The sequence below is a fragment of the Coturnix japonica genome, chromosome 9 (genome assembly GCF_001577835.2).
Source record: "Coturnix japonica isolate 7356 chromosome 9, Coturnix japonica 2.1, whole genome shotgun sequence".
Taxonomy (NCBI): Eukaryota; Metazoa; Chordata; class Aves; order Galliformes; family Phasianidae; genus Coturnix; species Coturnix japonica.
The window spans coordinates 20093083-20118638 of NC_029524.1; the positions used below are offsets into that span (position 1 = coordinate 20093083).

Here is a 25556-nt window from a genome sequence, read left to right on the forward strand (position 1 = left end):
CTTGGAATGATCCCTTATTAAATTAGGCTCTATGATCTGAGATGAATTTCCCCGATCCCTAATCCATCACTAGAGAAATATTAAAAGATAGGTCTCAACTGGTATTAGAATCGCACTCAGTCTCTACTTTCATTATTTTGAATTAGGGTGCTACTGGGGGGAAGCCTCTTAATGAGAATTAGAGTGATTCACTGGCCTTCTTTTGGATTTTGACAAGTAAAATATTAACTCTTCAGTCACAGCTGTCGGAATTAAAATACTTGGCAGCCACAGATGCACAAATTAAATTGGCCTTTATGTTTCCATATTGCTGACCTCCTTAGAGGCAAAAACATCAAACTCAACAATAACAGAAAACCCACAGCGTGTCATTTCTTGGAAGAAAATGTATTTATTGAAGTTTTGGTGTTTGTTTCAGTTTTAAGCACATAATTGAGCAAAGACAGACCATTTTTACAAAGGACTATTATTTTAATTTTGCATTCTGTGAAACTTCAGCTGCAAATCAGCTGCTCCGAACCATTAATCAGACAATAAAATAATAAATGAAGTTATTTCAGGGATTTCTTAACTGTTGGAACCAATATAAATCAGATTTGCGGGCGGTGCGTAAGCGAGAATACCTTAATGGCAGGGACTGGCATTTTTAGGGCTGTTTTCTGAAAACAATAGACTCTCCTTCTTAGGAACGGGATGTGAGAATGCATAACTATGCAGGAGCACCAGATACTTTGTTAACAGATCTGCAGTTTGTAACAACAAGAGAGGTTAAGTCTAATGGCATCAAGAAAGCGTCCACCCTGATCTTTTCCCCTCCTTTTTAATTTACTGCTTTTGTAATGGCGGTGGAATTTCAATTAGTCTTAATTGAGTGTGTCTCAATTAAGCGTATTTCAATTATAATAAATGTTTCCAAAGCAGAACTTGCAGCACAGGCAGAATCTCATGCAAGGAGGTGCTGCACAGAGGCATTTGTGATGCTGTCCTGTGATGAGCGTGCCCCATAGGATCCCAGTTGCCCTCACCTCAGGCTCCCAGCACCACACCAACCCCTCTCCCATCCCAACTGTTGAGCCTGATGTTGATGAATGCATCCGACACATGATGAGCTCCTGGGATGTGTGGCAGTGTGTCATTAGGTCCGTGGCTTTGGGACCTCCCATTGCTGGGATACTGGGCGGAGAATTTAGGCTGTGGGAGCACATGTGTTCTGGGAGAAGCACTAAAAGTGATTACAAACCTTATTCTGCAAGTTGTTTCTTATCGCATTTATTTTTTGGGTGGTTGTTGGGTGTTTTTTGCCTTCTGATGTGGCATATTTTAAATGAAGGAATCGTTGTCTACCTATATATATATTTTTTTTTTATTTTTCATTTTTGCTTATAGATAAAAAGAGATGCTTCACAGATGTCCCCAGAGACACCGCAACAAGCTTGGTGCAGATGGCTGGAAGTGGTCGGCTACTCCACGTATCCCTGCTCCCTCCTTCCACCCACGGTTCCTGCAGCAGGCTGGGGCTGCTGCGTTATGCAGAGGGTCCGCCTGTGAATTAGTTGTGCACAGAAGCACTTAATACATCTCCCCCAGAATTAAATGCGTGCCGAGAGCTGCCATAGGGCACGCTGCAAGGTGCTTTAATTTCTTTTTTAGAAGGCATTAGCAGAACTCGATAAAGGGTCAAGTAATTTCATCCAAGTTGCCGCTAGTTAGTTAAGAGAAAGCGACAGGCCAGCGGGCTGACATGGCTACATTTCCACAAATATATTTTATAAAACAGGAGCATAAAATGTCTTTTTATTTTATTTTTTACTTTTTAAAAAGAGCAATTGCCTGAGAAACATTTCTTAGATCCAGAAGATGACCTCCCCGGTACCTAAACAGGGCGTTTTGATTAATATTCGCCATCGGGCGCTTGGGCTGAGCCCCGAAATGAGATGGTTACTTCTTGGACAGGAGCGACTTCGGTGCGTGAGCGCGGCTCCCGGCGGCACGGCTGCAATCCCAGCGAATGGCGAGCGGACAGTGAGCCCACGGGGAGCGCTGGCAATCATGGCGGAAACAATGTTTACATCGATCATCTGTCACGGTGATTTATGGCTTCATTTTGCTGTAATGGAGAATTAGTGGAAAGATTATCAGGGACTCAACACTTTGGCTTGTTACCCATGTCCAGACGAGCAATTTGTCTCCCTGAAGCAGTGAAATACTTGTGACAGCTCCAACACTTGCCCTAATTCAATCAAGAGAAAATGTTGGAATTAATTTGTTACAAGAAAATTTAAATATGTTCAGCAAACAGTAACCGCAGAGCAGAAGGCTGATTTATTGTGCTCGGCAAGATATCGATCCGCTTCGATCTGGCCCGTGTTGAGGTTTTAATGTGTAATAATTTCCAATTTAAAGCTCCTTTTCAAGATCACGGGTTTAAAGAGAGGGCAGGCTAGGTCTCAAGACCTGATTAGGAGCCTGTTGCAATGGCTTTGTCAAAAGCCTGTTTGAATGTAAATTCATAGTTATCTTTTGCACTATCTTTAATATTCTTGACATGGATTTTATTGTGTGTCAAACCTCAGGCCAGCTGCCTGCCACAACCGTTAATGAAACATCTTAGGAAATAAATCTCAGTCTTTATACCATATTTTAAAAAATCTGAAACATTAGATGTCAGCGAGGAAGGTTTAACAGCATCTCTTTTTTTTTCCCCGCACAGTAAACCATCAGAGATATAGCAGTTTTACAGCTTGTCTACACAATTAGATTGAATTATTGTGTAAATACTATAATGCCATAAGCTTAAATTCCAAAGTCTGCACAAACGTTTTAGGGACGTGTACAAATCTGTTATCTTCACTGACAGTTTATTCTACCGTACCTATATACAATTTTAAGGCTCCCATTATTAAAACGCTCTTCCCTGATGCCAGTAGGAAACACCTTCCTCCACTCAAAAAGGCATCAGAAACTTGGAAACGAGAATTTGAGCCCAGAGCTGCCAGGGCATCCACGGTGCTGGGTGCCATTGCACCAGGCTGAGCACTGTGCCAGCGGGACCATGGCAAAACACCACGCAATGGAAAGCACTCAACCAATCCCATAACCCCAGTTCTGCTGATTGATTTAAAGGGAAATCCTGACCTCCAGGCCTGAAAAGCTTGTGTCACAGCCTCCTGGGCAGCTCCCGGTGCCAGTTTTCTCTTCAATTTTTAGAGCATGGGTGACTCACGTAATTAGAGAGCAATCTTGCTCAACCCAATCAATAAAGAGTCATCACCCACCATTGGAGACAGTCATACAAAAGCATTTGCTTGCTCATTAGTAGAGCTCAAGCATTAGTTTACTCCAGCTAGCCTCAGTTTTGTTGCCTTATCCTTAGGAAAAAAAAAACCAACTGAAAAATAAGCTCTCTGTATTATTAGAGCATTGCAGCAAATCTTCCATTCTGACAGCACTGAGACAGCTAAGCTAAGGCATTGGAGCCATCCATGAGTTGTATCACTCATTTGTGTCATTCTCCTTCCTTGGCCTCCTGAACAGAGGGGCCACCCTCCAAAGTCATCTGCTGTGTCCTCTGCCACCACGTTCTACAGCAGAAGACATCCTCTCTCAAGAAGTCAAAAGGCTGTGCTGACATCTCTCTTGAAGCCTTCAACCCACAGATATAAACTTGGCATCTTGGTAGACATCTTCCCATCTTGCTCTTCTCTATGATGAAGAATTCCCCCCTTTTCTGAGGCATTCCCCACATATCCTTCCACATGTGTGCACTTACATCCCTTTGGAAAAGCAAATACAACTTTATTAAATTTTTTGCATGAGTTAGATCATAAAAAAAAGAAAAGGATACTGGACACATTGTATAAGCTTTATGAAGTGAGATGTCTCTGCACTGTCAAGATGTGCACTAACTGGGGGCTTTAGTGTTGAGAATTAGCATTTCTTTGTAAATGCTGTGACAGTATTGTACTCAAACTTCCGTAAATCCATAATTATAATTCAGTTTTTCATTACAGACCATAAACATAAATATTTCTGTGGTCACCAATGGAATTTAACTTCTGCAGCACATAATATCTACACATGTGTTTCCTATTTTGTTCTTAACCGTACAATAACATGCATGCTAGAGCTAGTAAAATATTATTATAAAACTCTCTTTGCTGCAAATCTTGATGTAGCTTGCAATCAACATATGTTCCTCAAAGTTTAGAGGAGCCAGCAGAGCTGATGTGAAGAGCCATGGCCATTGGGGTGCACAGGGTGATGTGCCTGCTGGCAGCATGTTGGCCATTACACATCCCTTGCACTTTGCCAGTGTTGGTTTAATTGCAGCTGGTTGAGCCAGGGCTTCCCTTGGGCTGAAAGAAGCTTGGTACTACAAGCAGAGCAGGACCAAGCACCTCCAGGTGCTATCATGAGGCAGGGAGCCGTGGAGAAGGGAGGGCCTCACTGTCTATTTTGATGGGAATTAGAGGAGAATTCGATCCTGACATTTAAAACTGAACGGGACTGGTATTTGAAAGAGAGATGAACTGGCATTTGGAGTAGCCCCATGCTCTATTGCTTTGTTGTTTTTCATTTTATTGCAGTGATGCTTTTATTGCCTTGGAGGTGACTGTGCTCACAGGGCTTCCTGTGCTGGACCATGCATGGTGCTTGCTGTTACTTCACCAGTGCTTGCAGGCAAGAATAAAAAGCTTCTGGTTGGTACAAGCGAGATGCAGGATGTCCACACCCATCAGCATGCTGAAACAAGAGCAAGAAAAGAGCCTGAGATGGGAGCCAAGCACAAATACGACGTTCTCAAGCTGTCAGGAGGAATGCCAGGTTAAATTGTGCTTAAACCATGATGATGTTGGTGAACAGTGTTAAAAGACCATATTGTAGATTAATAATACGAGCAGAAATATAAAAACCTCATTCAATTTTCAGAGCTGTGTGCTCTGCTGTCCTCACTCTCTGCTAGAACAGCCAAGAACTGGTTTGGTTTGTGCTGCGCCCAGAGGAAGGCACTTCCTTGGCTCCCACTTACCAACGTGGCCCTAAAGCCAGGATGCCAGCCCCACCAGGGAGTGCTGGTTTGTATGTGAGAACTCCTATCAGCATTTGGGATTGCTTTCTGCAATTGTCTTAATTGCTCAAATAAAAGCTTAGAGGCTCCTGCAAACGTAAATGTTGATAGGAGTCTGAGAGAGCGTCATTCCCTTCAAGATGGATTTGCACAGCATAAAGAATTCAGAGAAAAGCAGTCTTCAAATAAGTCACCAATTGTGAACTTTATAATGATGCCAGCCATTAACAATAGACCCGCTGGATTCTTCTTTCCTTAATTCCCACAACAATTTTTTTTCTTTCCTTTCTATAAGGTCATTTTAGGTCCTCAGTCTCAGTAATAAGTTGCTCTGTGAGCCACTGCAGACAAAGCTGTCTTCAGCCTTTCAGCTCAGAGGGAGCAACTCGATGGCACTGTAGGATGAATCCCACATCTCCACCAACCCAGCATGGTGCTGGGATGATACAGCCTGCAGGCTGGGGCGGCCACTGCCTGCTTGGGGCTTGGGCCGTGTCCTGCTGAAGGGCAGCAGCCCCAGCACTGGTCAGAGCAAGCTTTGGGGGCGAGATCCCAGCCAGGGTTCTCTCCGAAGCCTCCAAGTTACCATTTAGCAAGAGCTCCCATTGTTGCACAGATGAATCCAATCACTGCGATTTGTTTTGCAAAGCAGGGCTCAGCTCCCTGTTACTCTCATTTAACTCAGCTATTTCAAAACGAGCTGAAAATGCTTAACTTCTGGAATGCCTTTCTTTTTTTTGAAGCCTCATGTAAATCAGCTTTTAATTGTCTGTTAGGGAACATTGTTAGTAAACAGCTCCATTTGCAAAGATAGCAAAACCGAAAATAAAGGCTGGGGCTGCTCTGGTGGCTGCGTGCCCAGCAGACCTGCAGAAACCAGCTTGGAACTGCTCTGCACGTGGCACACAACATTAGTTTCCCATAACCACTGAGCAATCAGATACAGCCTACATCTCAGACAATACACCCTCCAGCTTCTGGTCAGCAGCTTTGCTCCAAAGTGAAGGCAGAGGAAGGCTGTGGGGAGAGGGATGGCCTCTTGCTTGGGACCAGGCAGCCCGACCCACTGCTGGGCACCTGCTGGGTGGAGTGTCATCACGTAAGATGGGCTTAATGAAGATTTGGAAATACCTTCAACTTGATTAGGGTCACCTTTCTCCAAATGGTCTTCCAGTGCTTCAAAGCATCAAAGAAGGCAGGAGATGAGCGATGAAGATCTCCAACAGGTAGTTTTGGCCCTCTGTGCTGTCACACCTCCCCGCCCCACCACAAAGGGCCACCGGGTGCCTCCCCTTCATTTTCAGAAGCATTCGTGGGAGTGTGAATTAATGCAATTTGAGAAGTCAGCAAGGCTGGCTGACTCATCTCCACCACGGCCACGGGCTGTGCTTGGTCCCATGTGGTTCTATTCCATGCAGCCTCTAATAACAGCGAGTAACATCACTGCAGTGCTGAAGATGTCCAGAGAGGTGAAACACCACCTCTTTCTCACTCTTATCCTTGCTTCCATCTCTGATTCCACAGCTGTCAACACCCTGCAGGAATTCCACCGTCCTCACACCCAGGACGCACTCAGAAGTGACACAACAGAACTCCAGGCTGGCAGTGCCAACCCAGCCAGTTACCTCATCAAGCTCCAGCATCTAATTAGAAGCTCTCCCGACTTTGCTCCCAGGCTGGCTGAGCTCATCCTGGGGGCAGCGCAGCCCTTTTATTACTTTCTACAACTTAATCACTCTGTTTTAAAGACATTTTCCCTCAATTGCTCTGAGGTTAGCACCTCTGTCAATTCACGTCAATAGCCTCTTCTTTTTAAAATTAATTCCTATTAATTAATCACTATCTGAGGTAGTTTATTGGTATTGATTTGCTCACTTTTGTATGCTGCTATGAGATACCTGGCCTTCCTCGTTGCATTTGCCCTTTGCCCAAGATACAGAGCCCATACAGGAGGGCACTGCTTAACAGCCAGGTCCAGATGAGCATCAAAACCCTAATAATAATAGTTGTCTAAGAGCAGACATTGCTTTTGTGCCCTTTATTTTTAGGGTATTTTTGTTTTTCTGAACTTCTTCCATTTGCTTTAAGTTTTGTGATATTATTAGCACTTCTTGCTGGGCCTTTTCTTCCTACTGTAATCAAATAGCTACGATCAATGCATTAAAAGCCAGATTATACAGAAGATATCCCACACCACACTGAGAGGCTGAGCTCAGCAGGGAAGCTGATGTGAAGAACACAAGATCTCACTTAAATCTGTCTTCTTTTTGAGATTGGTTTCATCCCATTAAAATGGTCAGCGATTGCACTGAGATACTTCAGACCTCATCTCCCAGCCTTGCAGCTCTCAGGGCACCCATGGGATGGTTGAGGCATCACATCTGGGAGAGGACACAAGCCGCGTGTCACCAAACTGGCAGGACCTACCTCATGTCTTACCACAAGGATGAACAAGGAACACTTTCTAAAGCAGAGCTTTGCACCAGCTTCTGCCAGATCACGGCATGGTTAGGAATGGATGCTGATGTTTCTGCTGACAGATGTTGCATTGCTTGCACGTCCCCTGCCTGGTGGCACAACGTAGCAGCCCTGAGCCCGTGGCCTCAGCACTGTGTTGCTGTGCTGGAGCTGAGATCTGCAGGAGCAGCGTGAGTTGCAGAGCGGTGTCATTTCTCAGCCTCTGAAAAGCTGCAATTTCTCCTCTGGAAAGCGGCAGGGGGTCCCCTGGGATGTTGTCAGCTGCTTTGACTGCCCAGAAAAAAAAAATAAAATCATTTTTCTTTTTAAAGAGTGCTACAATTATTATCAGCAGGCCTCAGGGCACTTCACCCCAAATCACACAATGTTATTTCAGGTTTCTCTGTTACCACGAGCGTTCAAAACTGGCTGCTTAAATCCAGTTCTCCAAAGTGATTTGGGCATTTAGCAGCCAGAGAATCCCTCAGCAAGCCAGGGCCGTGCAGCAGTGCCTCCTGCCAGCTGCAGCTTCACAGGGTCATCACCTCAGGACCCAGAGCATCCTTGGGGTGAACTGAGCTTGTTGGATGCCTCTTTCTCACCCTGCACCTTGAGACACCCAGATGTGGCCAATGGGACCCAGCTGTGCACAGCCTGGTCCAGCGGGGGTCATGCTCCCTCACTGGCTCAGCTCTGAAGAAAAACAGGATTATATTTTGTATATAAGGCTTTGTGGGATTAAACATTGCTGAATTTGAAAGGCTAATTACTTCTCAGGCAGAGCCTATAGGATCTTTTTTTTCCCTCGGAAATCTCTAATGACTGTGTTTATGGGTAAGTTTCCCTGAGTACCTCCAAGATTGAAAGCTTTCTTTTTTTGTGAGACAGATGGAGATGTTCTTTCCAAGAGTGAGTAATATTTAACCTTAAGCACTTTCAAATCCGGCCTCAGGAATATTGAGATGAAAGCCTCGTGGCACTAAGCTTCTTTCAAATGGATATTACAGAAAAGCTGCCTGGACATTTGTCTCCCCGAACTGCCGCTCTGCTTAGCATTCTGCCAACGTGCGTCTGCTTCTCGAGGAGGTCCGAACAGAATAAATACTTGTCTCTCCCATTTCATTGTCAGCAGCAGCTCTGCTCTTGCATTTCTTCGAGCATGGCTCAGTGGACGTGAAGCTGCTGTAGGTGGCACTGCACTGGGCTGACCCAGCAGCCCACAAGGATGCTCTCCATGCAGGGGAAGCAGCTCCTAGAGCTGGGGATATGCTCAGGATGAGTCCATCTCCTGTTGGTCTGGCATGGGCTGCCCACATTGGAAGCAGGTTTGGGACATGAATGCCTGATGAAACACAGAATCATAGAACCACTAAGGCTGGAAAAGACCCTTTAGGGTCCCCAAGCTCAACCCTAGCCCACCCCACTGGGTCCACTGACCACATATCCACAGTTCTGTAACTCCTCCAGGGATGGTGACCCCCACTCCCTGAGCTACCTGTGCATCACTGCTCTTTTGAACAAACTGTCCTCAATATCCAACCCACACCTTCCCTGTTGCATCTTCAGGCCATTGCTTCTCATCCTATCAATATAAGATGAAGGAAAGTACAAGCATATGCCCTTCCTAGCAGCTCCAGACACAGCATAAATTCAGTGGGATCCACTTTCTCAGTTACTGACAATATTTCATAAGATAGATGATTCCACCAATATTTCTAATTATTTAAATACAAAGCAAAGCTTGTCCAGTACTGTGCATCATTTAACACACTGAAACCCTGAAGTATCCAAAACTAGGCCAGGCTGCCTACACAGACCAACACAGCAATATTCAGTCAGTCACAGGCAGAGAAAAATAAAATAGGAAGCAAAAACATTCACAGGAGATTTTCTTTCTCCTTTCCTCCTGTTTATTTGGATTCTTCTCAAAGTGAATCCTCATCTCAGCACTGGGGTTGGGGGCTGCAGAGAGCCCCAGGTGCTTCTCCTCCTTGCACCCCACACAGCTCCAGCACGCAGGCAGCAGCAATACACTGAGCCTTGTGCTGCACCCCAGCAGCCTGCCTGCAATCTGTACGTGTCTTGATCAGGATATTAAACTACAATCATGCACAAAGCAGTGAGGTCCCTCTGCACTACTGTTGAACTAAGAAATCATTATCATCCGACAGAAGAGAAGTATGGATGATGGATAATGGGTCTCTCCACTGCCCAGCGATCATTATGCTTCTGCCGATGAGGCAGCAACTGTTTTAAGTCCCATTAGCAGATGATGGGCTGTCTGGGAGAGGATGCTAGGGGCTGGGCAGGCAGCACTCTGTGTCTTCACCCCACAGTGAGGGCACCAAGATTCAGGCTGGAGCAGTGTAGCCCGGCAGTGAGTGCAGAAACTGGGGAACTCCGGTCAAAAGGTAAATCACCGCTTCCTGCAGGGATTTCTAGGCAAGAAGAGCATTTACAGAACTGCTAATGAAGCTCCAAGATAAACCTGAGTGTTCATAAATGAGAGTCATCTGCTGGCAGCTTTGACATCTGCTCAGGCCTGTGTGGGTTCAGCAATTCTCATATCAGTGGTCTGAAGCCACCGTGGGCAGGCTGAACTCAGCAGAGATAGGAGGGAATACAGCTCCCAGGGCCACTGGCAACTGTCCATGCTCAGGTCACATTAATAAAATAATGTTTGGAAGGGCACCAAGAGCCCTAATACCTGTATCAAGAGCAGGGGTTTAGTAGCCAGTTGACAGCTATGTACCAGCTGAGGATTTCCCCACTTCTCCTGAAATTCATGATGGGCTGAAGAAACAAGTTTCAGCACACATCACTGCCATGACTGCAGTGCGCTCAGCATGGTGAATTCCTGAGCAAGTCTTCTGCATCTGATGTCAAAGGGTGTAACTCAGGTCTTCCAACCCCTTTGAAAGCTATGACAGTTGGGTTGGCAACCCATCACAACCATGCTGGTGACCCATTAGAGTTGAGTTGGTGGCCCATTGCAGCCAGGTTTGGTAGACATAGGGATGTGAATGCCCAGCAAAACCCCAGCAGAAGAGCCATGGGGAACTCACAAAACCTCAACCAAGTTCTCATTCCTGTGCAGGACATGAAGCTTGCAGACTTCAAGGACCATAAGAAAACCATGTGTATCCCTCGCTGCGGACTCCTCCTGAGCAGCCCCTCACCTTGGAATGAACCATCCCCTCCATTCTGCTGCAGCAGCCCTTTGATGCACTGAAACCCCCTCTCCAGACCAGCAGAAAACAAATGAGCTATTTGTAACCCTTAATTTAAACAGCTACCGAAGTAATAGCATAAATAGTATAATGCAATTGTAATGGATAATGAATTATGTATATAGCCTCATCCCTCTTTGAATATGCATGAGGCAGGAACTGGGGAAGTGGAGCAATATTGCTGCTTGATTGCTTACTCAGACCCTGGTCCATAAGGTGTCCCAGTGGGGCCTAAGAGGACACTGAGCCCAGGGTCTACATGAATCCACAGTGCCAGGGCAATGCAGGAAAGCCACAGTCTGAGTCCCACTCTGCCAAAGATTTCATGTGTCTGCAGCTTGCTGGGCCTGGGTGGGATTTCTGAGTACAGAGATAGGGAAGTGGTGGGATGACCCCCCAACAGAGGTGTTGAACTGCAAAGACATGGCACTGAGGGACATGGTCAGTGGGCATGGTGGGGTGGGTTGGGGAACTCAGAGGTCTTTCTCCAGCCTAAATGATTCTACAATCCCTGCCTGCACAAAGAACACAACATGTCCTGGCTGCCTCAGGCTCCAGTTCTGGGAAGCTTCACATAAAACACACAAAACCCATGAAAAGTTGCATACTCACAGTGCCAGATCTGCTCATAGCTATCGGTGTTTCTCCAGCCATACAGGTAAAGGCCTTTGGACAAGAGCTGCCTCCAGGCTCCATCCTACAGTCACCTGTGAGGAAGATACCAACACCATAGAGAGCCTCAGCTTTTATAACCAGGGAGATATCAAACTAGTTCTAGGAGCTGAAGCAAATAAATTAATTTCAGTGACAGGAATAAAGAGGATCTAATTAGAAGTCCCTCTGCAGCACCTCATTAGCATGGCTGGTAAGTAAATGAAATTTCAGCAGTTATGCATGAGACTGTTTGCCTTGGGTTACTTTTAGGATGCACAAAATGCCAGCAACTGTTTTCTCTCAGTAAATTTCCTTCATTGAACATACCAAGGCCTTTCCAGGATGCTCCAGTGCGGCCACTCCATGGACACATCCCCCTGCAGTGCACTGCTCATTCAGAAACCGGAACAAATCAAAGCTGTTCTGGGAGACAAATGGATCAGGACTGTCTCATGGCAGTGGTGTAACCCCAAAGGTAAACTGCTGCTCTTATATCTGAATTTTTCATAATACTTTCAGAAATCATGGAGCAGTGCCACCACTCCCCAGCACCACAGGAGTCCATACGAGGGGACAGTGCCATCCTCTGTGCCCTATCACCATTGTCCAGCACCAAACGTGACCAGTTCATAAAGTTTTCCAGCACAAAATGGCCCCCCCTGCTCCTTGCTCATAAAGGTGTGGGGAATACGCATTGCATCTTGTCCTAACAAGAGCATCCATCTGAACCAAGCTGGGTTAGCTGTACAGATTGCATAGGACTGGACATATAAACAAGCATGAAGTTCTTGATGGATTGTAAGCCAATGTCTACCATTAGCATCTTTATTGAAAAACGTTACAAGGATTAAATTCAGGCCCTGTGTACTTCCATTCTGCTTCACAATATTAACGTCTGGAAGTTGGGCCACACAGGATGATTCATAAAGTTTAGATACCAGAATAATATCTTAAGGCAAGAATGATTTGATTTCTTCCCCCTGAACGTGTTGCCATAGATTTTCCTAAATGTTTTACAAACAGTTATTAAAAGCACATTGAGAATCTGAGCTCCCTGGGGGCACAGCGCTTTTGCACTTAAATTCCATCTCATTCAGAAATCACGTTCAGTCACACTCATGATAGAATGACCCAACAGGGCTGCCAGCTGTCCCAGCAGCACCCACCAGGACACCTCTGGGCACACACAGGACAAGGTGCTGGGCAAGAAGTCAGAGCATGGCCCTATGCTGGGGAGGGCTCACCCCATCCCCACAACCCTTTGCCTGTAGCCCACCCCACAGACACAGCCTTCTCTTATTGTGCCAGGTTTGGAGTTTTAAAAGCTACATTTATCAGCTTTTGGTACTGAATAGTCCATAACAGATTAAATACACTGGAATTAAAAAAAATAAAAACAAAAAAATTCCAACACCCCCTTACAAATCTGCCTTCCCATAGCAGCACTGTAAATTTCAATGTCATATTCCTTGACGTCGCTGCCCTTAATCTGACAGTGTCAGAGGGATCTATCTTCATTTTCTCACTCTTTTCATAATCTAATCCTCAGCTCTAACATGCAATTAGTGCCCTCCTCGCCCTCTGCATACCAAGCAGGCTGATTGCTACAGCTTTCACTGTGCAATCCATTTAGCGCTGCAGCTCGTAATGAATATGTACATTTTGAGGACCTCGGCGAGGCAGGTCACAGGCAATCAACCTTGAATTCAATTACTCGAGTCAAGGTTAATGACTCGGCACAGTGGTCAGAGGCATTCAGCGTCCCGCAGATTAAATCAGCCTGTCACAGCTGACAATACCAGCACGAGGGACGGGGACCCATGCACTGATCAAATGGTGGCAGCCCATGGTCGGGCTGGTGTGTGGCTCCATGCTGCCAATCCAATTGCGGAGCTCCTGATGCAATTAGAGCACATCATAGTGGGACACAGGGATGGATCAGCAGAGTTTGGTTGAGTTCTGGGTTGGAGGGCATGGAATAGCCATAGAACTGTTAAAGGTGGAAAAGACCACTAAGACAACCAAGTCCAACTCCTACCATGCCCACTGCAGAACTGATCATAGCCCTGCAAACGGGCACAGTTCTATTGGGAAAAAATCCATCCTGTGCCAGGTGCTGGCTTTGAGACAGCCCTGCAAGTGCTTTGGCTCCATCTAAAGCCGGAGCAACATAGAGCTCAGGAGCAGGAGAGATGCTTGTGCTGCTGAGCTGCCCATCAGCACGGTGTCAATCACCCGGTCATTAACACCTCCATGCACTAATTGCTGTTCTGTTGCTTACACAACAGCTGTGTGTGAGGACCCCCATCCTGCAGCACCTGATGCATGCAGCCTCCTGCCCCGTAGGTTTACCAGCTCCTGCTGAAGGCACAGTGTTGGGTTATCCTCTTTGGGGCACACTGCATCCTCAGGGACCCAAAAACTCCACCACCGCTTGTGGGGTGCAAGGAGTTATTTAGTGGTGCAGGAAAATTAAAGGCATAAATAACACCCAACTGTCTGAATCTTTTCAATAAGAAGTTATGAATTTTATGTTTGTAAAGCACCGTTGCTTGGTGTGAAGAATCTTTTACATATGATTTATGCTGTTACTCAATACAGGGCAGTTTTTAGCACCAAATCACTACTATAATTTCAGTACCATTACATTTCATTTAGCACACATTCCTAAGGCACACGCTTTTCAAAGTGCTTTCCAACACACAAACTATTGATAGCATTTAAAACAGAAACTCTTTGCTTTGTTGTCTTCTAATCCCTTCCTACTGAAAGGGAAAAACCCAAAGAGAGACCAAACCGGGGCTATGGGGTGCAACCGGGAGCTCACACAGCACCAACACGAGCAGCAAATGCCTCATTCCTGAGCCTGGTGGGGAAACAGAGCATCCCATGCTGAAGTTTTATTGCAATTTTATTGCAGTATTGCAATAGATATGTCCTTATGTAACAGGTGTGAAAACCTCACCAACTTTAATGATAAAACAACAGGAAGAAATGTAAACATGCTAGGTTTATGACCCCTTCCTTCTGCTTGGGAAGCAGAGAAACTTTTAGCTCTTGTGTTATAAATTAAGTAGCTGGAAAAACAGCTCTCATGGGCAATAAGTGAAGCACATGAACTCAGCTATATAACTTAGCAATGTATTGAAGCTAAATACCTGTAGAGCCTGCAGTCCCCAACTCCTCTCCATGCTATTCCCATGTGCAGAATGAAGCTAATCCAGGGCAGGAACTCCCAGATGAAAATACCTTCACCAAGAAGAAGCAAGAGCCACAGAGCAAGCCTGGGAATATATACAGGATCAGCAGGTGAGGAGCATCTCCTGAAAGTTACCCCAATTAAAGCACCAGCAGCTGCAGCCGTGGGGCATGCTGCTGGGATGAGTTAACCACCTGAGTGCAGGTGATCAGTCGGCCTGGGCTTCTAATTATCTAACAAGTTAAATGATCAGAATACAGGATCTCATCTGCTAGGCTTTATTCCAGCTTCCTCCGAGCATCTTTGCAGTTCCTTCAGTGAAGTTTCCCTTATGTTGGATGATCACTTCAGTTGCACACGGTGCACATCTCAGCCATCACACAAAGGCAGCCGTGTGCCATTGACAAGTTTAGAAACATAATATTGTTTCTCCCAGTTTTGAAAGTGCAACTGGCCCTTGTCTGCCTTCATGACCCAAAGAAATGAGGTGGGGGAAGCCCCTGGGAGAGGAAGGGGACAACCCATGTCCCCTGCATGGACGTGGCAGCAGCAGAAGGCTGAGGACAGGCAGTGCCTGTTGAGACCCTCTCACAGCTGGCAGCTCCATGAAGCTTTCAGAAGGATTTATCAGGTAAATGTTATGGATGGCCGTGATTTAATTCATGGGATTAGTTTGACTTTCAATTACCGGGCTTCGCACTGAATCACTTTATATTTTGAGCTCCGTAACGAGCACTCCTTACACTCGATCTTTCATTTAGAGAAGGATTATCAATAATTAGACACCGCGGCCTTATCGATCAACTAATCAATAACCACATTAATCATCAGCAGTCTAAAAACAATTCACTCTTTGCATTAAAAGGAATCGGGGCAATCAAATTAGCATCCTTTGCTGCGTTGCAGGTGGTTCCTTTGTGATAGACACTATTTCTGAACACACTACAGCTGAGCTGGAAAGATTTTCTCTTTCTTTGAACATCTTAATTGAGTTTGAGTCATTCTTAATTGTTTGCTGCTTATTTGTCACCACCAACATTTATTTTTTTATTTATTTTGCTCACAAAAGATCTCACATATAAGGACGGAGCCTCCAACGATGCCACATGAGAAAGATATAGAATAAATGCCATAATGTCACCCACTGCTTGTGGTGATTGACACTGGGTAAATTATAGAGGAATATCAATCTTCTTGCAGTGTGACTTGCCTTGCTGGCATATGGCTTTATTTGATGGTGCAACGCGTGCAAATGCAGCCACCAAGAACCAGAAGCAAGCGATGTGGTGGCTGTGCATCTCTGTAGACCTGCAAGGACAACAGTGTGTCCAAAACCTTCTTCTTTGCTTGGATGTTTGGTGCTTCAAACCACAGCATAGTGCTGGGAGTGGAGATACAAGATGCCTTCTGACCCATTTTTTCCTAAATGTGAGGTTAAAAATCTGCAGTCCCATGCAATTTGCATGGGAAGTGCTTCACAAATGCATTTTTTTCCTGAAAAATTATAGGACAGTCCTAATTTCCATCACCATGAGGTCACACTTCCTCCCTGTAAGTGGTTTTCCCTTCACCACATAGGATTTTCCCAGGCATTACGAATAGTTACACCTTCCTGTTGTCCAAGTTGCATTGGGTTTCCTTAATACCAAGCAGAACACCTGGTGGGGTTTGTATTTGCAATTCCTCAGCCATAAGAACACCATTAATCAGGTGGGACCATCACGAAAGCAAGAAATCACTCAATAAATTACCTTCATGTATTGTAAAACTGATCTTGGCATTTAATGTAGTCAATTGTATTTAATCGGTTGGAAAGCAGCCTAGGTAGTATTGTAGATAAGTTCTAAAAAATTCAGAATGACACAAAAGCATCATTTTGTTTGTCAGTATTGGGCAAAGCTTGGGCTTGCTTGCACTGAAGTGGAGATATTGTTGCACACACACACACATACATACTTGGTACCTCTTCCCTTAGAAGCAGCTGGGAATGCTGCTTGAGAGAGGAAACGCGTATGCTTGGACTCCTGTGCTTGCAGTATTTAGAGTGTGGGGACTACAGAAACTCAGTGCTTCGTATCCACAGCTTCCCCCTCTCCCTTCCTAATTTTATTGTATCTTTCTCCTTTGCTGCATCCACTCCTTCTGTACCTCACCCCAACAGCAGCAAAGAGCTGCATAGAGTCTGCTGGGCACTGCATTGGTTCCCAGCACCACTGCCATCCCGAAGCCAGGCTTTCCTCCACCTTCTGGTGAGAGATTTCCATTACAAACCCCAGATCTGTCCCAGAGGAACTCAGGCTCGTGCTCAGCTGGATGGTCTGCCAGCACACCATCCTTAACACCCAAAGCTTTTTGAATCAGGGTCAACGCTTCCAAAACCAGAGAGAAATCATCCCTATCTTTCCCTTTTTATCTTGCAGCACCTGAGCATGCCATGCAGAAAGCAGGAAGGTTTGGGCTTGGAAAGAGCAGCTCCTCACAAGCTGGCTGTACTGGGTATCGCTCTGATCCTGCCACGTCCTTTGGCACTGCACTGGGAGACATCCCCATGTGAGCAGCCCCATGCAATAAACCCATTTTAGAAGACCCATAAAAATAGCAATTACGAGGCACGAAGTGATCTGAGGAAGGGCTGGCGCAAAGAGGCCTCCCTCCTTTTGATGTTTATTGCCACAGCGGAGCAAATACGAACAATGCTGTTTTTCACGAGCACTTCTTAGCGTGCAGCATTTAACATTTGGTTCCAATCTCCACAGTGACATTGTAGGCTTTCATTATGCCATTGTCTCAGAAATCGCACAGGCCGTAACAGTTGTAATTTATCTTTTGTGCTGTGTAATTTGGAGCAGTCCGGGCCAGAGAGGAACATCTGTATGGAGAGATCCGTGTCTGCGCCCCAGACTCCGACACCGGGACGTGTTATAAGGTCACTTTCCTCATAAACTTCGTTATCGCTGTTGGTTTTATTCATTATATTTGACATATTAAGCTTCTGTATCTTGGCATAAAGGACACAATATTGCAGCATATTGGCAAGCTCATTTGCTTTTCACAGTTAGTGTTGTGTCCAAATATCAGTCCCTGGGGAGCGACACGTGTATATAGACTGCAGGAAAATGAGCCTCAGCAGCAGGTGGCCTTTTGCAGCCTAATGAACATGGCAATCTGTTACTATCACGGCAAGGCTTTTCACCAGACAATTAGGCAACTAAGCATGTAATTATTCAGGCCAACAAGAAGAGGCTCTTCTCTAATTTCATCTTTTCATTGCTGTTTACTCACCCACACTCCCCTCATTAATGAGAGATTTTCCAGTCTATGCTAATTGGTTTCAATAACATTCATTTCAGTTGAAAGGGAACGATTCTGTTAATTGAGAACCGAAAGCATCTTTTCATTTCAAGTGCGTCCTGCTATGGAAATCTGAACACTCTCAACAGGTTCGAGCTAATGAAATTAAGTTACACAGCCACCACTGGTGTAATAGAAATAAAGTAATTTATTTTCACTGGAGCATGTGCTGTAGGTCCTGAACAATTAATGCAGCTCGTTCAGCAGACCCTTCAGAGAAGGCAGCTTTGAATACATGGGGCTGCAGAGTCACTGATCAGCCCTGCTCGGCTTAAACCAACAGGCTTGTCGGGATGACCTGGAAATATTTAATGAGAATGACACGTGTGCAAGGAAGCACTCATTCCTTAATAGCTGTTGGACAGAGAGCATGCACAAAATGCATCGTTGTGGGGAGGAGCACGGTGCTGGGGCTCCTGCAGCCTCATGGCCACACCAGAACCCACCAGGACCTCACAAGGACCCCACCAGGACCCCACCAGGTTTCCACCAGGACCCCAACAAGACCCCACCAGAACCCAGCATGATGCCATGTGCCACACATTTTCTTGACTTCATGAACTTTTAAGGGTAGCTTCCAGGTTCTCATGCCTCTCTGGAGTCAAGTGGTGCTGCAGAATAGGAAGAAGAGCGATGTTACGGAGACCAACTTTTCTTTTTATCATCGCTGACCCTCAGTAATGCGCTACACTGTTGTGAACACCTGAGACATTATGTCTGGATGTGCAGCCCCTCGTGGTGGAGTGGGTGCACCATGGCTGCAATCCCTGCATTGCTGCACAATCCCATTGCGGTGGTTCCCAGTGGGATATGCATGTGAGATATATCACAGCTCCTACTTGCTAAAATATTGCAGCGGTTTTTGTGCTTAAAGCTGATTTTTCCTTTATAGAAATGGTGATGCTTGTAACTTTGGTCACAAGGCATGGGAGGGAGCAGGATGGGAGCAGAAGCGCATAGCATACCAGGGAATTTATTCACAACAAATAATGCGAGCAGATCACCTCAGCATCCTATTGCCAAGCTCTGAGATGTTCGTAACAAATCTCCTCTGAGATGCATTTGTAAGTGCAATGCAAAAACTGTTATTGAAGCAATATGAGGCTGGAGCCTGGTGCCGCTCCGAAGACCTGCGCCGTATTTCATCCTTAAGAGCTATCATTTTACTTAGCGAGCTGCTTGCTGCAATTATACAGCGTTTTTCTTGGCCCCCAGCTACATTAAACATCCATTTTATAGGGCTCACCGTATTACCCTGAAAGCCTGGCTCCCGAGCTGGCTTTGTAAAGAGTTATCCTGTAAAAAAGTACACAGCTTCCTCATTAACTTTATGGCTTTGTGGCCTCATTTGAGGGCATGGAGGCTCTGCAGGCAGCAGCTCCTTTCCTGCATCCCACAGCCTTGCCATTGACGCTGTCAGAGCCCCGTGGTGTAGTCCCGGCAGTATTGCCCTTTCCCACTCCACTATGGCCAACTGTTTCTCACCATGCCCATGATGGAGATGCCCAGCCAATGGCAATGCACATTCCACCCACTATCACTCCCATGCAGTGTGGGATATTGCTCATCGTCATACAGCCTGATCTGCCTGCTGCTAATTACAGGCGGATAGAAGGCAGCCAGCTCTCCGTCAGCCACCAGTGATCGAGGCCTATTACATATTGATAGGTCAGGATTTATTACTGAAAGAGCAGCCCTATGGCTGGGGCTTGGATAGGAGCTGTGCGCTGGGGAATAGGGCCGTTGGAGTGGGGTCATTGCTCAGCACGCTCTCAATTAGGGCTGTCCACCCGCTGATGTTATTGGCAGCCTAATGGCAGTAATGGCTTTTCCTGGTGGTTGCTGTGCCAGGTCCTGGCAGCTGCTGTACCCTGGGGAGCACAGGGTGGGCACCCCCAGCCAGGGGTCCTGTGGTACCTGTGAGGAGCCCCAGTGAGGTGTGCATTGGGATAGTGCTCACAATGGAATTGCCAATGGACATGTTTCCTACTATCACATTCATCATGCTATTTGCACTGTGCTAGTGCCTGTTTCCCCTCTTCCCCATTTGTTCACCTCTGGGCTCTAAACACCCATCCTGCCTGGAGCTGCATGAAGAGGGCTTGGGAAGGAGTGGACTCTTAGAGCACATCCCATGGCCAGGCAGGAATGGCACAGGAATTCCCTTTCCTCATGCTGACTCCTCGCTCCATCCATTACAGACAAACCCTTCCAATCCAATTTGGACCCCAGATTGGCTCCCAGGGGCCCATAGTGAATCAAGACGCATTCATTCTCGGCAGAGTTTCCACTCCCCAAAAAGGCAAGTGGGGCCGATGGGTGGTGCTGCCCAGAATGAGGCAGTTTCAGCTCCACAATCAGTGTTTTGTTCTCAGGAGCAGAACCCTGGGTGCTCTAATTGATATCTTGAAGTGCCACAGGTGAGTTATGAAGGTGCTATTTCACACACAGCAACAAATGAATAATTCTACTGTAAGCCCATTAAAGATGTACAGGCAGCAAAGTGTATAGGTTAATAAAGTGTTCGATAATAAACAAATTGAGATACTGGTGATTAATTATCTGGTTTTGTCATCGTCTAATTTGTGAATCTTGGTGTTCAGGAAGAGGGTACTCCTGCCAGGTCCATGCTGCAGGACAGGGAGGGCTGATTTCCTCCTCCTGGACATTTCAGTTTGGCTGAACACAGATAAATCAGCATCTTCAGAAGGCTGGGAAGTGCTGGTACAGGCTGGGATGTACTGGGATGTGCCAGGGTGTGCTGGAATCAGCTGGGACATCCTGGGACATGTTGGGATGAGCTGAGATATGCCAGGATGCGCTGCAATGTACTGGCAATGAGCTGGGATGTACTGGGATATACTGGGATGTACTGGGATGTACTGGGATGTACTGGGATATCAAGGGATTTGCAGAAATGCACTGAGATTTATGTGGATATGCTGGGATATGTTGGGAGAAGCTGCAGTGTATTGGGATGTGCAGCACTGTGCTCAGCTGCAGGGGAGGCCATGGGACACATGCACATCCCAGTCAGCACTGGGATCTGCCCATGTCTGTAACCTACTCATCACTGGTACGTGCCCATTACTGGGACCTGCCCATCACCAGTACCTGACTATGACCTGGACCTGCCCATTAGCGGTACCTGCTCATCACTGGCACTAGGCAAAGGAGATGAGCAGCAGATGAGTGCCTTCAGTTTGGAAGCTCCTACATCACTGTCACGCTTGGTGCGTGAAACATGGCAAAAGCAAACTAAATTATTTCCAAAGCCATGCCTTAAGGATTGCTGTGAATTCCTCTGAAGATTCATGAGATGAAGCTACTTTGCTGAAGCAAGGCAAGTTCTACTGATACCACCTGCACAGAAAATGACAAAATCTAACAGCAGTGATCCATCCACATGCATTGCTCCTGAGCTCTGATGGAGCCTTGGCTGCCTTTGGATAGGGCTGCCCAGGGAGTTTGGGGGGGGGGGGTCACTATCCCTGGAGGTGCTCCAGAACTGTGGAGATGTGGCACTGAGGGATGTGGGCAGTGGCACTGTGGGGTGGGGTTGGGTTGGGGATCTCAAGAGTCTTTTCCGACCTGAACGACTCTGTGATTCTCTGATTCACCCCCACATCCCCATTCTGCCCCACACCACTTCCAAGCGGCTCCAGCCAGGAAGAGACCCCACTGTGCCAAAATGAGGGGAAAACAACCAAAAAAACACAACAGCAGTGGTTAAAAATGTCTTGCCTTGCTTTCCCGTGCAAGGGAAACTATTTAAACTGGCACAAAATAAATTTAAGGAGCATATTCTTGGAATTACATAGAAAAATACCCCGTATGCTTTGGCAGCAGCTAAACATATCCTTAATAGAATTCATATGGGGCCTGGAGTGATCACAATGTTTGGAGAGGAGCCAGATAGTAAGTAATTTAAACATCACAGGAAATTAAATTTTAGAATTCAATTTTGCATAAAGTTTTCTGTAATGAAAATGTCACACATAAATTATGAAGTCTGATTATATTCTTTTTTGAGTTTTTAATAAAATAATAGAGGCACTTGACAGTCAAGAACAAATGCATATTTTATGTGAGCAGCATTACGTGAAACTAACGTCCTCTGGAAATAATGGAACAGATGTTAACACTGCTATATCAGTTATCAGGTGCTCTGTTACACAGCTTCAAACACAAGTATTTATTAAAAACGCTAACGGGATCGTCTCTGAGGGTTATCTAATTGTAGGTTTAAGACGTAGATGTTTAATGTAATTAATTATATCTGTAGAATTATATACTTAGGCCATAATTTATGGTGCGTGTGCATACATAAATTACACTGCATGGTTCATGTTAGTTACTCTGGTGCAGACACAGAGAAGGACTCGGGTGGGAACTCAAACTTAACTAAAAGTGCAACCCCTTGTCCTAACTGGGAGATGCCCATTAACAACATCCCACACCCCTTTGGCACCGAGTGATGAAGAAATGGGTCGGGCTGACTTTGGATACTGGGAAGGAATTCCTCACCATGAGGATGGTGAGGCCTTGGTGCTGCTGGGGGTGCCCCATTGATGGGGTGCTTGGGGCTGGGCTGGGGGCTGTGGGAAGTGGAACTGGGTGGACTTAAGGTCACCACCTTCCAGCCTAAACCAGCCTATGGTTCCTCGTTCCCACACACTCTGACACCGGTATGAGCACCCCCGCTCTTCTCACCAGCCCCCAGCAGACCCCAGTATTCCCAGTGTCAGCAGGGACCTGGCGTGTCCACGTTTTGAGGCACCTCCCAGGAACACGAGCCGTGTGGTCCTCAAGATGCAACAGCGGGAGCAGCTTGGGAAAATAAAGCCGGAGTTGTTTTCTTGGATTTAAATTGGTAAATTATTTGAATTTCCCCACCCCTAGGTGAATGATTTAGATGGCCTTGACCCCAGTCTGACTGCAGGGATTAATGTGGTATAATGATTGCTGAGGCTATCATTGCAGCAGGCATCATTAATTATCCTTATTGATTGTAGCTTTCAAAGATAAAGCATTATGCTGACTGGAAAATACCCTCTTCCTGCAAGGTCAAGGCTAAAATAGGGCAGCTAAATAATTGCATTAACAAACAAAGAAATAAAAATAACCTCTTGGAGAGCTGTGTAATTAAGATCCAATTACAACGGTTGGCCCCGATTGCAGAGAGGCAGAATCTTGTCCTGCAGTAAGGGACAGGGACGGGGACAAGGTGATGCAGATGTGTTTGTGGGGTCACAGGGACCCCTACCACTTCACTTTCTGCTACAGCAGCACAAGGACCCAGCACAAAACAAGTGAAACAAGAGATCTGGGCAGAGCAGGCCATCATCAGCCTCAGATTCTTTTATATTTCTGCCAGGTCACATAGTGGAGTTTGAGGATGTCCTGGAGCTGCTGCCTCTGGTTTTCCCTGCCCTGGGGCTGTAAGGCAGTGCTGGGCTCCCAAGCCTACCCCACACTGAATGGCTGTGCCCTGGGGCCTGGGTGCCCAGCCTTTGATGGGATGTGATGGCGGTATGTGAAGTGTGTTCCAAACGGAAACATTTTCTTGACATCCATTTAATTACAATTATTTTAATTAAAACATTTGTCATTGAGAGCCGGGTGATCTGGCACGCCAATTCACCAGTCCGTGCGCTCTGCCTCATTAGAAGTTTTAGAACTGACTTCAATAATTCACTTGAGAAATAAGATAGCTTCCATGTAAGCAATTGCAAGGTACCGTTTCTGGCTACTGGGGGTCACTGTGTGATGCCAGTGTGGGGCACGGGCACAGAGACTGGGGAGCATCTCTGCCTGTGTGTCTGGAGGAGAGACCACTGCAGGAGCTGAACCCCAAAACCCCCCATCTCAGTTTGCTCCCATTGCAGGTATGATCCCAAGGCACTTACAGAAAGAGCCAAAGGTTTTGTCCTCCAGCTGGCTTCCTGCCGAGGGCCTGAAGATGGATGGGAGGGGGTGGTGTGAGGATCATAGAATCATGGAATGGTTTGAGTTGGAGGGACCTTTAGAGGCCATCTGGTCTCACCCCTGCAATGAGCTGGGATTCTGCTCCTCTGCCCTGGCTGCATTAACCCTATGGGCTGAAGGAGTGCACAGACACTTTGCTGCACTGGAACTACAGTTTTCAGCAGCACGGGATCATTCCCTGACAGCTTCATTAGTGTGAGATGAATCTTTGCAGAGTTAGAGATGTCATGCCAGGTAATTAATAACGACCCATAGATATGCAGATCTCCCTGAGCTTTTTGTGCAGTGTAAACCAGTACGATCAGGTTGTGAAAAATCTTCTGAAGAACAGTGCAATTCTTTGGGTTTATCACTCATAATAGACAGCAAAATGAGCAAAACATGTGAAAAGGAAGCAATGGGAGCCAAAGGAGTTTGCATTATTGTTCGCACTGTGAAAAAGCAAGGTGCGGGATGTAAAGAGCCGGGGGAAAGCTGGCAACAATGGGCCCCATAGCAACAACAACTTCTAAGGGGGATGGAGGCGCGTGGCTGAGCAGAGCCCCCTGCCCACGCCTTGATCTCAGCACCACAGCCCCACAGCAGCAGCCAGGCAGCCCAGGGGACAAAGGCCCCCCACTGCCCCTGGACAAAGGCAGCTCACAATGCACTGGGTACCTGGGGCACAGCCCTGCACCCCCGCGTCCCTACAACACAGCACCCCTGCACGCCTGCCTCCTTCATCTCTGCACCCTTGCACCTTGAATCCTTACATCCCTACAGTTCTTTATTTTGTCACTCAGTGTCCCTGCATCCCCACAGCTCTACGCCCTTCCACCCTGAATCCTCGCACCCCTGTTACCCTGAGACCCTGTATCCCTCCATCCCTCCAACCCCACATCCCAGCACCCTGCATCCCTGCACCCCATAGGTCCCTGTTATCAGCCCAAGCCATTAACACACGTATTCCAAGAAGGCAAAGATAAACAAAGGCAAACACTGTAAGTGCACTTTGAGGAGCAAAGAACCCGATCAGACTCCAGAGTGCTGGAAACAACGTGATGAGAGGAACAGGGTCTGTGGTGGGCAGCACAGTGCTGTGCAAAAGCTGGAGGGAGTGGAGACAGTGCAGTCGAGAGGAGGATGAAGAAGGCTGGAGGGCAGCAGAGCACAGCGAGCCCCTTCAGGGCCCCATCCCACCCAGGGGCACCAGGGCTGGCAGCAGGGACATCTCCTGCATCCCTGCAGCAGCCGGAACAAAGGCTCCTCTGCTCTGACCCCAGGAAGCTATTTTTGGTTTTTGGGGGACTGCTGCTTCCTTTCCCTTCCTTTGTCATTGACTGCAAACCCCTCGCTTGGAACCACATTTCTCTCATTGCATTAGCACAAGCAGAAGTCGTTCTGACTCAATTTTTACATGCAAAGGTCACCATTAAAAAGCCATAATTCAGCTCCGTACCGAAGGCTGGGCCCTGCCGGCGCTGTCATTAAGGCAGAATTTAAGGAGGTTCTGCCTGAAATGAGTCGGTATTTTTAGCTAACAGTATCAGCCAGAGGAGCGGGAGTGCCTGGGGAGATAACGGTATGGTTTAGATTTCTGCCTTTACGCTCACTGTCACATTAAAAAAAT

The 25556-nt window shown here is 46.5% G+C and overlaps 1 long non-coding RNA gene across 1 annotated transcript; it reads right to left on the reverse strand.

Moving 5' to 3' along the window:
- Positions 1 to 5140: 5140 nt before the first annotated feature.
- LOC107318437 lies at positions 5141 to 14691 on the reverse strand. The gene is made up of 3 exons (XR_001557354.1): positions 14568 to 14691; positions 11368 to 11462; positions 5141 to 8867 (listed from the first exon to the last, which is right to left on the reverse strand). It is a non-coding gene; the product is annotated as an uncharacterized LOC107318437 (long non-coding RNA).
- Between the last annotated feature and the right edge of the window lie 10865 nt (positions 14692 to 25556).